This window comes from Garra rufa, chromosome 9, assembly GCF_049309525.1.
Source record: "Garra rufa chromosome 9, GarRuf1.0, whole genome shotgun sequence".
Lineage (NCBI taxonomy): Eukaryota > Metazoa > Chordata > Actinopteri > Cypriniformes > Cyprinidae > Garra > Garra rufa.
The window spans coordinates 39,419,089-39,433,109 of NC_133369.1; positions in this window are offsets into that span (position 1 = coordinate 39,419,089).

A 14,021-nucleotide genomic window follows, 5' to 3' on the forward strand; every position below is an offset into this window, starting at 1 on the left:
TGCCAAGAATTAGGCCAAATTAGTTCACCAGAGACTAATGCACGGAAACATATGTTTACACCTAACCGTCAGCTGGAGTTCAGACAAGGACCCTCTAGAGTTTTATTTCAAATACAGTAGATAAAAAAAAGCTTTAAAGTATCTGTCTGGACTTCTGTACACCCATAGTGCTGCTGTGTCTGGTCTGCTGGGGTTTAGAGGGGCTAGATCTCCCAATGCTGTTCTCTATGATTCATTCAAACTGGCTTTATTTAGACACTCCTCATTTCCTCCTGCTGAGGGGAAACATTTAGCATCCCACAATCCCCTGGGGTGTGCTGGTTTGCTCAAAACTGCCATTTTCATGGCTAGCGTCCTCATGGCCAGATGTGGCATTGGTCGCTAAACCAAAACTATGAAGTGTTGGTCTAAACGTAGGCAGACAGAGAAACGTATGCAGAAAGAAAGGATGGACAGACAAATAAAGACAGAAAGACAAGACGGATTGGATAGATAGATAGATAGATAGATAGATAGATAGATAGATAGATAGATAGATAGATAGATAGATAGATAGATAGATAGATAGATAGATAGATAAAAACCAAAGACAGACAGAAAGATAAAGATGGATTAATGGATTGATGGATGGATGGATGGATGGATGGATGGATAGAAAGCAAAGACAGGCAGAAAGATAAAAATGGATGGATGGATGGATGGATGGATAGAAAGCAAAGACAGAAAGATAAAAATTGAAGGATAGAAGGCAAAAACAGACAGAAGGATGAAGATGGATGGAAAGCAAAGACAGACAGAAAGATAAAAATGGATGGATGGATGGATAGAAAGCAAAGACTGACAGGAAGATAAAAATGGATGGATGGATGGATGGATGGATTGATAGAAAGCAAAGACAGAAAGATAAACATGGATAGATAGATGGATAGAACGCATAGACAGACATTAAGATGAGGACGGATGGATAGAAAGCAAAGACAAACAGAAAGATAAAGAAGGATAGATGGAAAGCAAAGACAGACAGAAAGATGTGGATGGATGGATGGATGGATGGATGGATGGATGGATGGATGGATGGATGGAAAGCAAAGACAGACAGAAAGATAAAGATGGATGGATGGAAAGCAAAGACAGACAGAAAGATAAAAATGAATGGATGGATGGATGGATGGATGGATGGATGGATGGATGGATGGACAGAAAGCAAAGACAGAAAGATAAAAATGGATGGATAGATGGAAAGCAAAGACAGAAAAGATAAAAATAGATGGATAGATGGATAGAAAGAAAAGACACAGAAAGATGAAGATGGATGGATGGATGGATGGAAAGCAAAGACAGACAGAAAGATAAAAATGGATAGATGGATGAAAAGCAAATACAGAAAGATAAAACTGAATGGATTGAGAACAAAGATGGACAGAAAGATTAAGATGGATATATGGATGGAAAGCAAAGACAGACAGAAAGATAAAGAAGGATGAATGGATAGATAGAAAGATAGGACACCCAGACAGAAAGATAAAGATGGATGGATGGACGGATGGATGGATAGATAGAAAGCAAACCAACAGATGCATTGCAGGACAGTTGGAAAACAAGACATCTAAAGAAAAAACAGACAGCAAGAAAGATGGATGGATGAAAAGATTTAACAAAAGAAAAACAGAGATGGACAGAAAGAAAAAGACAGAGAGAGAGAAATGAGAAATAAGACAAACTGAAAGATATATGACTTGAAGGATGGAAGAAAGGAAGAAAGAAAGAAAGGAAGGAATGATGACAAGAAGAACAAACATATGAGATCGGAAAGTAAGTAGGAAAGTGAGCTAAAAGGAAAGTTTTTGCTAGAACACCCAGATAAATATTACTCTTAATCTTTAAACCCAGATCCTGGAAGAGAAAGCGAGGGATGGAAGTCTTTAGGGCTCACATTGTTACCGCCAGACAGGGCACATAAATTAAACTCTGCCACACATTGAAGTCTCACTCCATACATCACCCCACAAAACCAGAACAATCGCTATTACGCTTTAAATGTTTCTCTTTTCAATTCAACATAAAACCTAATTCAGCTTAAGAACAAAAAGAAACCATTCCACTTAAGAGCCGTTTTCATCGGCTGCCATAAAGGCCACTATTGTGGAGTGACGCCCAAGGGATCCGTGCAGCGTTCTGGGCTTGGGCCCGGCACTCAATCTAAACCGTCGAAGCCCACGTCCATGAGACAAATGGGGAGTCTGATGTATAAAACATAAATTTGCCATGGACCTGGTTGTCTGTTATGCAAATAAATAGAGAAGACTAATTACCTCGAAAAGGAGGTTGTGTGGCATTTTTCCATTTTAGGGGAACGTTTCGCTTGGGGCAGCTGCCCACCCTCTTAATATTTCAAAGACAGTTTAGGATGAATATGACTTTGGTGGCATGCAAACAGCTTGCGAAAAGATTGCTACCATATGACAAGGGTCCTTTAACCGCCAGCGGACTTTCAGACAAAGGTTGCGATGTTTACATAATGAAAAGTGGTCTCACTAACACACCGTACATCCAGGTGTTCGTTGTGTGCTGCACGGTTAGAAACTGAGCGACACTTCAAGATGTGTGATGTCGGAGACCAGAAGTCCCTCTGGAGACATTATGTGCTTAAGGGATGTTGAGTTTCAGAGCAGTTTTATTCAGAGCCCTGGCTAAAGTAAATACCAGTGCCCAGTAACATCAAAGAGCTCAAAAACCCAAATGGCTCTGTAGACCTGACTTGTTTAGGCTGGAGACATGGGAAGTTTGTAAGAAGAATATCACAAGGATTCACAGCAGTCTGGAGTTTTTCCATGACTGGATTGTTCTGGATATAATAGATGATTCAAGGAGGAAGAGAAGGTTTAGAGGAGATTCTGGGAAATGCAAAAAGCCTACATCAACACTGACGTGAGACGATGTGATGTTTCCTTGTTGACTAATGTTATGTGGCAAGTTATGACGACTATGGTTTAGAGGACAATTTTGCTACCTCACCAGCTGTTAAAGACCTGCAGGAATCTGCTTTTCAGAAACTAAACACAACCGCATACTCTAGGGAGCCAGGCTATTGTGTAACTCTACAACATTTCCCAAGTTCTTCAGGAGCCTGATCCATCATTTCACTAATGCTTGCTATTTTACGTTAGTGGGCATATTACTACTGCTTAAAAAATGCCAAACACCCAAGGGCTGTGGTCTGTAGAAGTTGCTCCCACTGCTCTCTTCAGTTAAAGTTCCCTATACTCATCTAGCAGAAGCCTAGTTGAGTTTCAGGGGTCAAAGGTCTGAAGGAGCTCAGGGTTAAACCCATTTTAACAACTCTTGATACTGCTGTCATCACCTTTGTGAGGCCTTCAAGAAAATTCTGGATAAACAGTTCTAGGTACCAGAGTTGCACTCAAGACCTCATGGGAACTCATCAAGGTGACCTTGAACTGGGTCTGGTTCTCAAAACTAGGGCAAAACAACATTTTCAAAATCAGCTAGTCAGGGGCTTACCTGAACAACTAGATTTCTGGTAACCCTAGATGCTTAAAGGAGAAGTTCAATCCAGAATTTAAGTTTCCTGATCATTTACTCAACCCCATGTCATCCAAGATGTTCAGGTCTTTCCTTCTTCAGTTAAAAAGGAATTAAGGTTTTTGAGGAAAACATTCCAGGATCTTTCTCCATATAGTGGACTTCAATGGGACCAATGAGTTAAAGGTACAAGTTGGAGTTTCATTACAGCTTCAAAGGGCTCTACACGATTCCAGCTGAGGAATAAGGGTCTTCTTCAGTGAAGAAGAAATTAAGGTTTTTGAGGAAAGAATTCCAGGAGTTTTCTCCAAAGTGGACTTCAATGGGTTGAAGGTCCAAGTTGGAGTTTCATTGCAGCTTCAAAAAGGCTTTACACAATCCCAGCCGAGGAATAAGGGTCTTCTTCAGTTGCAAAGAAATTAAGGTTTTTGAGGAAAATATTCCAGGATCTTTCTCCATATAGTGGACTTCAAATTGGACCAATGAGTTAAAGGTCCAAGTTGGAGTTTCATTGCAGCTTCAAAGGGCTCTACACGATTCCAGCTGAGGAATAAGGGTCTTCTTCAGTGAAGAAGAAATTAAGGTTTTTGAGGAAAGAATTCCAGGAGTTTTCTCCATAGTGGACTTCAATGGGTTGAAGGTCCAAGTTGGAGTTTCATTGCAGCTTCAAAAAGGCTTTACACAATCCCAGCCGAGGAATAAGGGTCTTCTTCAGTTGCAAAGAAATTAAGGTTTTTAAGGAAAACATTCCAGGATCTTTCTCCATATAGTGGACTTCAATGGGACCAATGAGTTAAAGGTCCAAGTTGGAGTTTCATTGCAGCTTCAAAAGGCTCTACACGATTCCAGCTGAGGAATAAGGGTCTTCTTCAGTGGAGAAGAAATTAAGGTTTTTGAGGAAAGAATTCCAGGAGTTTTCTCCATAGTGGACTTCAATGGGTTGAAGGTCCAAGTTGGAGTTTCATTGCAGCTTCAAAAAGGCTTTACACAATCCCAGCCGAGGAATAAGGGTCTTCTTCAGTTGAAAAGAAATTAAGGTTTTTAAGGAAAACATTCCAGGATCTTTCTCCATATAGTGGACTTCAATGGGACCAATGAGTTAAAGGTCCAAGTTGGAGTTTCATTGCAGCTTCAAAAGGCTCTACACGATTCCAGCTGAGGAATAAGGGTCTTCTTCAGTGGAGAAGAAATTAAGGTTTTTGAGGAAAGAATTCCAGGAGTTTTCTCCATAGTGGACTTCAATGGGTTGAAGGTCCAAGTTGGAGTTTCATTGCAGCTTCAAAAAGGCTTTACACAATCCCAGCCGAGGAATAAGGGTCTTCTTCAGTTGAAAAGAAATTAAGGTTTTTAAGGAAAACATTCCAGGATTTTTCTCCATATAGTGGACTTCAATGGGACCAATGAGTTAAAGGTCCAAGTTGGAGTTTCATTGCAGCTTCAAAGGGCTCTACACGATTCCAGCTGAGGAATGAGGGTCTTCTTCAGTTGAAAAGAAATTAAGGTTTTTAAGGAAAACATTCCAGGATTTTTCTCCATATAGTGGACTTCAATAGGACCAATGGGTTGAAGGTTCAAGTTGGAGTTTCATTGCCGTTTCAAAGGACTCTACAAAATCCCAGCAGAGGAATAAGAGTCTTATAAAACACTGATGTCTGACAATTTTGAAGTTGTAGGAGAAAATACAATTTTTTGACTGGGTCGATAATTCCACCTACATCACGCATGACTTTTCCAACGTGATTATGTAAAGGTTGAAGTCGTAGACGTGCATCACAGAGCTGGCGCAAGACAAGTATTTGTAGTTAGAAGTATATAAATGTTTCTCTTTTTTAGAAAATAACCAATCGTTTTGCTAACTCAGACACTTATTCCTCGGCTGGGATCATGTAGAGCCCTTTGAAGCAGCACTGAAAATGCAATTTGGACCTTCAACCCATTGAAGTCCACTATATGGAGAAAAATCCTGGAATATTTTTCTCAAAAACCTTTCTTTTTGCCTGAAAAGAACATCTTGGGCGACATGGGGGTGAGTAAATTACTGTATCAGGAAATTTAAATTCTGGAGTCAACTAAACCTTTAAGCTAATTTTGGATTCACCTGACATTAGAATCAAGCTCAAACAGATCTATTGGGATCTACTCTGGTTGAACTATCAATCAGATTACTAACAAATTATTAGGTTGCATGTAAAGGAGGGCATGTTCAAAATCAGTGGAACAGAGTAGAACTCAATGCAGGGGTCCAGAGACACCTACTTTAAACTTGACACTCTACCTTAAAAATTCTTAAAAACATGGCATGCTTTAAAAATGTGTAAAATGTTATGTAATGCCCAAAGACATCATGCTGAAAGCGCATAAATCAGGAAGTAAAAAAAAGCAACAACAAATAATTTCTAACGATGCGTTGTCAAATTGTGGCTTTGTTCAACTCAATTATGTGCAGAGCCAGGAGGTTAGAAATACCAAAGATAAATGAACGATTATACTGTGTTCCCCCTCATTCCCTGTTCTTTCTTCTCCTCGCTTCTCTTCCCGTCTCGTCTCCTCTTTTTCTCTCCCCTGCAGCGCAACAGTGACAAATGCATTTGCGAAAGAGATAAAAATGGCAGCCTGTAAAAAAAGTAAAAAATAATCATGTGCAGATTTCTTTTACAGTGAGGGCAAGGGAAAAAATTTATTCGCTCAAAATCTAAAATTTCAAACAGCTAGAAAAATATTTTTCCACCAAACACGCTCCAGATGGTGGTGAGCTCCCTGCTTCACCTCTGAAATTCCTTTATTATATTGTTTGTGGTACAACAATGCATGTTCCTATTAGGAATGCTAATTTTTTGGATTGCCGATAAGCATCGAAACAGCACTGTGGTCTAGACGGCATATCTCTGATCAGCGTGAGGTGTTAGCTTCCTGTTCTGAGATCTCCATAGGAAGGAAGTGATTCTTTAACAGATGAGGTAATCCAGTTTGAAAATTACGGCACCATCTGACTTCACTGGCGTCCACCGCTCCATTTAGAATCAGCCTTGCTGTGATAGCGCCATTGTTCAGATTAGAAAAAGCTTAAAGTCTGAAACCATTAAGCAGAGGCTGATAAAAACATCAAAGTCTTATTTAAGTTTTCCTTTCGGTATTTAATACTTTACATGTTAGCAATCAACAAATTTACATTCCCTTCTTTCTGAACTACTTCTAAGCTTGCCAGACTTGAAACTTAGAAGAAGTGTTTTATATTTTACTTTATTTTATACATTTATGCATTTTTATTTAATCTACACATGCATTTAATTTAAGTGTATCTAATTTAAATTAACTGTAATTACAATATAATAATAAAATGTAAATAGAAACATTATTATTAATTTTACATATACATAGAAAGAGAGGGAGAAAGAGAAAGAGAATGTTAAAATAATAATAATTATCATTTTAATTATATTTGTTCAATAAATTATAAACAAAATACTAAAACATTAATATTATAACATACAATACTAAATATATTCATTTTGAATTCTGCTAAAGATTACAGTTAACAATGTTACATTTATTATAAATTATTAGTGGTTTTACAGATTTGAATACACAACGACCATGTAAAATAAAATATCCAATATATTGGTACACTGCAATAAATAACTAGATGAGTAAAGTTTGAGAATGTTGCTAGCATGTTTCTAGCATAATTATCATTTTTAACATTATTAGCATGTTGCTAACATTTTTAACATGATTAACATGTTGTTAGCATGTTTTAGCACAGTTAGCATGTTGATAATCATGTTTCTAACAAGATTCTCATGTTTTTAACACGTTAACATGTTTCTAACATGAATATCATATTTCTAGCATGTTTAACATGTTGTTACCATGTTGCTAGCACAATTAACATGTTTTTAGTATGATTAGAATGTTCTTAGCATGTCTTAACATGATAAGCATATGGCTAACACTGCTAACATGTTTTAGCATGTTGCTAGGATGTTTCAAATATGATTAGCACGTTGTTGACATTTCAGCATGCTTAACATACTGTTAAAATGTTTCTAGTATGCATATTGCTAGCATGTTTTTAGTACAGTTAGCATGTTACTAATCATGTTTCTAGCAAGATGAACATGTTTTAGCATGTTGCTAGCATGTTTCTAACATGATTAACATGTTGTTAACATGTTTTAGCAATTAGCATATTGCTAGCATGTTTCTAACATAATTATATTTCTAGCATGATTAACATGTTGTTACCATGTTGCTAGCATGTTTTTAACATGGCTAACATGTTGTTAACATGTTTTTAGCATTATTAGCATATTACTAGCATGTTTCTATCATGATTATCACATTGCTAGCATGATTAACATGTTGTTACCATGTTGCTAGCATGTTTTTAACATGATTAACATGTTTTTAACATTATTAGCATATTGCTAGCATGTTTCTAACATGATTATCATATTTCTAGCATGTTTAACATGTTGTTACCATGTTGCTAATACGATTAACATGTTTTTAAAATGATTAGCATGTTCCTGGCATGTTTTAACATGATTAGCATACTGCTAAAATGTTTTAACATGTTGCTAGGATGTTTCTAATATGATTAGCACGTTGTTGGCATTTTTCAGCATGCTTAACATATTGTAAAAAAAATTTCTAGTATGCTTATCATATTGCTAGCATGTTTTAGCACAGTTAGCATGATACCAATCATGTTTCTAGCAAGATTAACATGTTTTTAGCATGTTGCTGGCATGTTTCTACCATACTTAACATGTTAACAGCTAGCATGTTTCTAGCATGATTATCACATTGGTAGCATGTTGTTACCATGTTGCTAGCATGATTAATGTTTGATTAATGTGTTTTAGCACGATTAACATGTTTCCAGCATGATTATCATATTGCTAGCATGTTTTAGCATGATTAGCATGTTGCTAGCATGCTGTTAGTATGCTTTTAGCATGTTGCTACCATATTTCAAGCATGATTAGCATGTTTCTAACATGCTTTTAGTTTGATTATAATATCGACATGTTTCTAACATGATTAGCATGTTGCTGGCATTTTTTCAACATGCTTAGCATATTGCTAACATGTTTCTAGTACGATTATCATATAACATGATTACCATGTTTCTAGCATGTATTAGCATGATTTACCATGTTGCTACCATGAACAAAAAGCTAAACTGCTATACTAACTGATTTAGTAAAAAAATAGCTTAAAACCAGCTGATTCAGTAAAAAAAAAACAGCTAAAACCAGCTAATTCAGAGAAAAAATTGCTAAAAAAAACAGCTAAAGCCAAATCATTTAGCAAAAACAGTTCAAACTAAAGCAGCTGATTTAACAAAAACTAAAACCAGCTAAAAACAGCTGAAAGTAGCTTGACCAGCTGAGACCAGCCTGACCAGCTAAAAAGTTGCCCAAACCACTTTAAAACCTGTCCGGAAGACTAGCCAAAGCTTTGGCTTAGGCTGGTTTTGGCAGTTTTTCCAGTAGGGAGTTATATCAATAGACAGCCTAAATACACCATAAATGTCACTGTACAAAAGTCTATGGGATTTTTGGTTTTGATAATCTGGTTTACGAAAACTGCATTATCAACATATAAAGTACCAATATATTCTGCATCCTTATTCTCAGTGCAGTCATCACAGATGAAAATTCATCAAATGATGACAAGTGCCTGCGAACCAACTAAAGCTTTAGCGGCTGCTGTTTAAAGAACCAAGCATTCAGATGAAAGTACGGAAGTGGTGTTCTCCATCAGCAGACTGGATTTTCCCGTCACGCCACCTCACGGATCATACAGTGTGCGGGTTTTAATTAGGTCAGGGGCAAAATATAACAGAGACCAATCCTGTAAGAAATCCCCTCTGCCTGTTTGATCGTTATCCACCCAGACAAAGGGCTTTGTATTAGATCACTTCACAGCTCTGAGACAGGGTGGGGTGGGAGAAGAGATGTGGCGCTTCACTCTCAGAACCATTGTCAATTCAAATTTCTTTGATTATAGAGAGCGCAAAGACTTTGTAGAGTGTCTACATGCCTTCGTTGTGCTTTTTACTGTTGTGCTGGAGTGATTTGCTCTCTCTTTAGCTGTGCGTAATGGTTTGCATCTGTGTGGCAGGAGGTACAGTGAGCCCTCTGTAGATTTCATAGGGTGGAAAATAAGGCTGCCGAAGATTAAGACCAATTTCTCTTGTGGTAAATAAAATGGGTTTATGGGTTCCTTTAGTTTGTCAAACAATTTCTACGGGTTTTGATTATGCTACAAGTAGGATCACAGAGCCGTGCTAATGTAGGAGATGTTGCCTGAACATACAGTTTTAAATCATTATGAACAATGGAAAACGTTCCAGAATGGGACTGGGACAATGTGAAATGACATTTTATAAATTACAATAAACACACATAAAAATACACTGAAAAATAAACTGTGGATTCATCCAGATGTGCTCTAGACGAAGGACTATTAAAGATTTAGTGTAAAGTCCGTCATCCTTCATTCCAACATTCTGTTTGTCCTAATCTTGCATCAGTTTTCTTTCCCCACACCTGCCATCCCATGGGTGTCGATTACCATAGTAACAAGGTTGTTAAACCTGGCTAACGGTTCTCTTTCCCCCCCTTTTTCTCTCCCTCAACCACTCAGTCATAACTGGTTTGCAGACAGCAGACATCACCCCAGACATTACGCTCCACTACCTTTACAGACGTCTTGTTTTGTGTGTGCAGTCACACAAAACCATCACCAAACCTAGAATAATTAACAAGGAACGCATTTGCTCAACGGATGTTATGTGATGAAATGACAGCCAGCTTCAGTCAACAGACAAAACACAGTCGTAGTTCTGATACATTATGAGACACATTAGCAGCCTGAGGATGGCGAAGCACAGGCCTATTTTAATATGACCTTGATACAGTGAAAATGCATGCAGGAGGCAAGTGTTAATGACTCTAGAGGGTGTCTATGGGCTATGAATGATGACCTCGGAGAACTGCATAAAGACATTACAGAAACTATATACAAAATATAACATTAAAGAAGTAGTTCACTTTCAGAACAGAAATTTACAGATAATGTACTCACCCCCTTGTCATCCAAGATGTTCATGTCTTTCTTCAGTCGTAAGGAAATTATTTTTTTTTAGGAAAACATTTCAGGATTTCTCCCCATATAATGGACTTCTATGGTGCCCCCAAATTTGAACTTCCAAAATGCAGCTTCAAAGGGCTCTAGATCACAGCCGAGAAAAGAAGGGTCTTATCTAGCAAAACGATTGGTTATTGGTTAAAAAAAAAATTACAACTGGGATCAGCTGGGATCATTTAGAGCCCTTTGAAGCTGCATTTTGGAAGTTCAAACTGCATTATCTGTAAATTTTTGTTCTGAAAATGAACTACTCCTTTAAAAAGTGTATAAATCACTTGTGTTTCTAAAGAAACATTGTCCAATAGCAACACCAGAAGGTAAAGTTACAGCATTATTATTGTTGAATTAAAGACTGTTGCAAACTTGATGAGATTTTAGATTTCACCACCAAACACCACTGATATATAGGTTCCCTTTTTAACACAGCAGCAAAGTGCAAACAAGAAAAAAGGTAGAATGTTGATTGACAATCAGCTCATATTTATCTAAACTGTATTTGATTAATCTAGATATGAAAGAAAACTTCCATGAACAGACATTGGTGCTGAGTGCTTCCACAGAGATTTCAAGCTGTCTTTTAGCTAATTATGAGTATGGCTCCTCTATAGTTACTGAGTCTTAATTTAACAATATGATGATAATTAGACATGATAATTATCTATGGCACAGTAACAATTAAACCATTGTTTCATACCTATACAGTCTTACCCACATGCACATTTACATGTACAAGACTTAAACAACCAGACAAACCACAAACAGCACACCTTCAATCACCCAAAACACAAGACCAGTAGTTCGAGGGGAAATGAATTCAGTAAAATAAATAAATAAATAAATAAACTTAAAAAAACATCATGTGTGTGTGCATACTTGTAGCTCTACCAAGATACAATAACATGACACCAATTATATGACTAATATCTATTGCAGCAGGGCATATCCACATGCAAAGCTTTTAGAAATGACTCTGGAATTTAAATTTCAACACTGTATTGATGCAATGCATCAATTTAAGACAATTTCCTTCTAAAAATGACCAGTCAAACCAAGAAAAGACAGATGACGGACAGAGGAAAGGCGGTCTGTGCGACTGAAGGAGCTCTGGAGGAAGGGACGGCTCTTTGTTCTGGTAGAGAGGAGATCTCTAGGGAGAGCTGGTGTTATTCTTTACCAGTGTGATACCAGCATGGCTCACTGCCCACAGACTGTCTGCTTCCATTTTACTCTCTTTTGTCATGTAATTCTCTGGTTCAGGCAGTCCGATAAGAGTGTGTAGTTCACTAGATAGCAGAGTTTTCGAGATGTGAGGGAGTGGTTTTGTTTCTGCAACGAAGGGCTATTTGTCGTCGCATATTTGTGTGTGTTTGTGCACAAGTTTTACTTACGAAGGATCACACTTATAATTTATTAGTCCACTTCTCATGTCCTTGAGGGGAGGCCAGACAGACATAGCGCAGACCTGCACACACACACCTAAAACAGCATAAAATATAGAAATGTCTAAAAAAGGACAAAAGGGACCATTGCCAACCAGGCCATCAGCCCGAAAGCAAATTACTACCCCCTACACACAAACCCTACCGACACACACACACAATCACGCCACAGACACACACACCACCTCCCCTCCACCTCGCTGTCGGATTGTCATGGTAACCATGACTACTGGCACAATTCCTTGCTAATAACTCACACCACATGCCGACATTTCTCTTCATTCTCTCTTGCTGTAACACACACACACACACACACACACACACACACTCTCTCTCTCTCTCTCTCTCTCTCTATATATATATATATATATGACCCTGGACCACAAGACAAATCATAAGTAGCATGGGTATATTTGTAGCAATAGCGAACAATACATTGTAGGATATTAAGTAAAGATTATGTTCCATGAAGATATTTCCTATCATAAATATATCAAAACTTAAGTTTTGATTAGTAATATGCATTGCTAAGAACTTTAAAGGCAATTTTCTCAATATTTAGATTTTTTGCACCCTCAGATTGCAGATTGTCAAATTGTTGTATATCTGCCAAATATGGTCATATCCTAACAAACCATGTATCAATGGAAAGCTTGTTTATTCAGCTTTCAGATATGAGTATAAGAGTATAAGATGAGTATAAATCTCAATTTCCATGAATTGACCCTTATGACTGGTTTTGTGGTGAATAATGAACTGATCTGTCAATTGTTAAGACCTTTTTCAATTCAAATCTGCAGGAGGATCAATGACATGGCGCTTATTTTTGGTCCAGATCTATTAGATTTCTCAAAATTGCATTAAAAGAGCAAATTCATACAAACAATGACTTGAATACTAATGATAATGTTTTGATTTGTGAATTAAAATTCATTTTGATATTGTTTTGATACTGTTCTGATTTCATAATTCTTGGAAAGAAAACCTTTGTAAAACACTTATTTATTGGAAAAATATTTGAAATCTTAATATGTACGATAATTTGACATTTGTGTGATGTTTGTTCAGGTTGTAAAAATGCCATGTGGAGCAAACAATGATATTTATGGATTAATAATTCAAAATATGCATTTAAAAAATAAACTTAAAAAAATACATATATTAAAACCATTAAATTAGAATAATTAACATTTGAACAGTTATTTAAAAACTGAATACACAGAGTACATTTCTGAGAACTCTGCTCTACTAGATTACCAGCCAAGATGTTCATGTCTTTCTTTCTTCAGTCGAAAAGAAATGAAGGTTTTTGAGAAAAAACATTCCAGGATTTTTCTCAATATAGTGAATTTCAATGGGGATCAGCTGGTTAAAGTTCCAAATTGTAGTTTTTTTTATACACTTTTTAACCACAAAAGCTTACCTTGCCCTAGTCCTGCGATGTGCACACATGACTTCACACATTACGTAATCACTTTGGAAAGGTCGCGATTTAGTTTTTCGTCTGTGAACTTTGGTTCAAAAAGATAGTGTAGGGTGAAAAACTCCATCTTATTTTCTCCTCCAACTTCAAAATCAACCATCATTGTTTTTCTGTAAAAGGCGTTTGACTTTCTTTGTGTGTTCAGTTTGTAAATACTGGGTTGGTACTTCTGCTTACGTCACGCCTCACCTTTCCAATGTGATTACATAATGCGTGAAGATGAGCTAGTGCAAGACGAGCATTTGTGGTTAAAAAGTATATAAATTTGTATTTTCTTTTTAAAAATGGTGCTAGATAAGACCCTTATTCCTCATCTGGGATTGTGTAGAGCCCTATGAAGCTGCATTGAAACTACAATTTGGACCTTCAACCCGTTGATCCCTACTAAAGTCCACTAT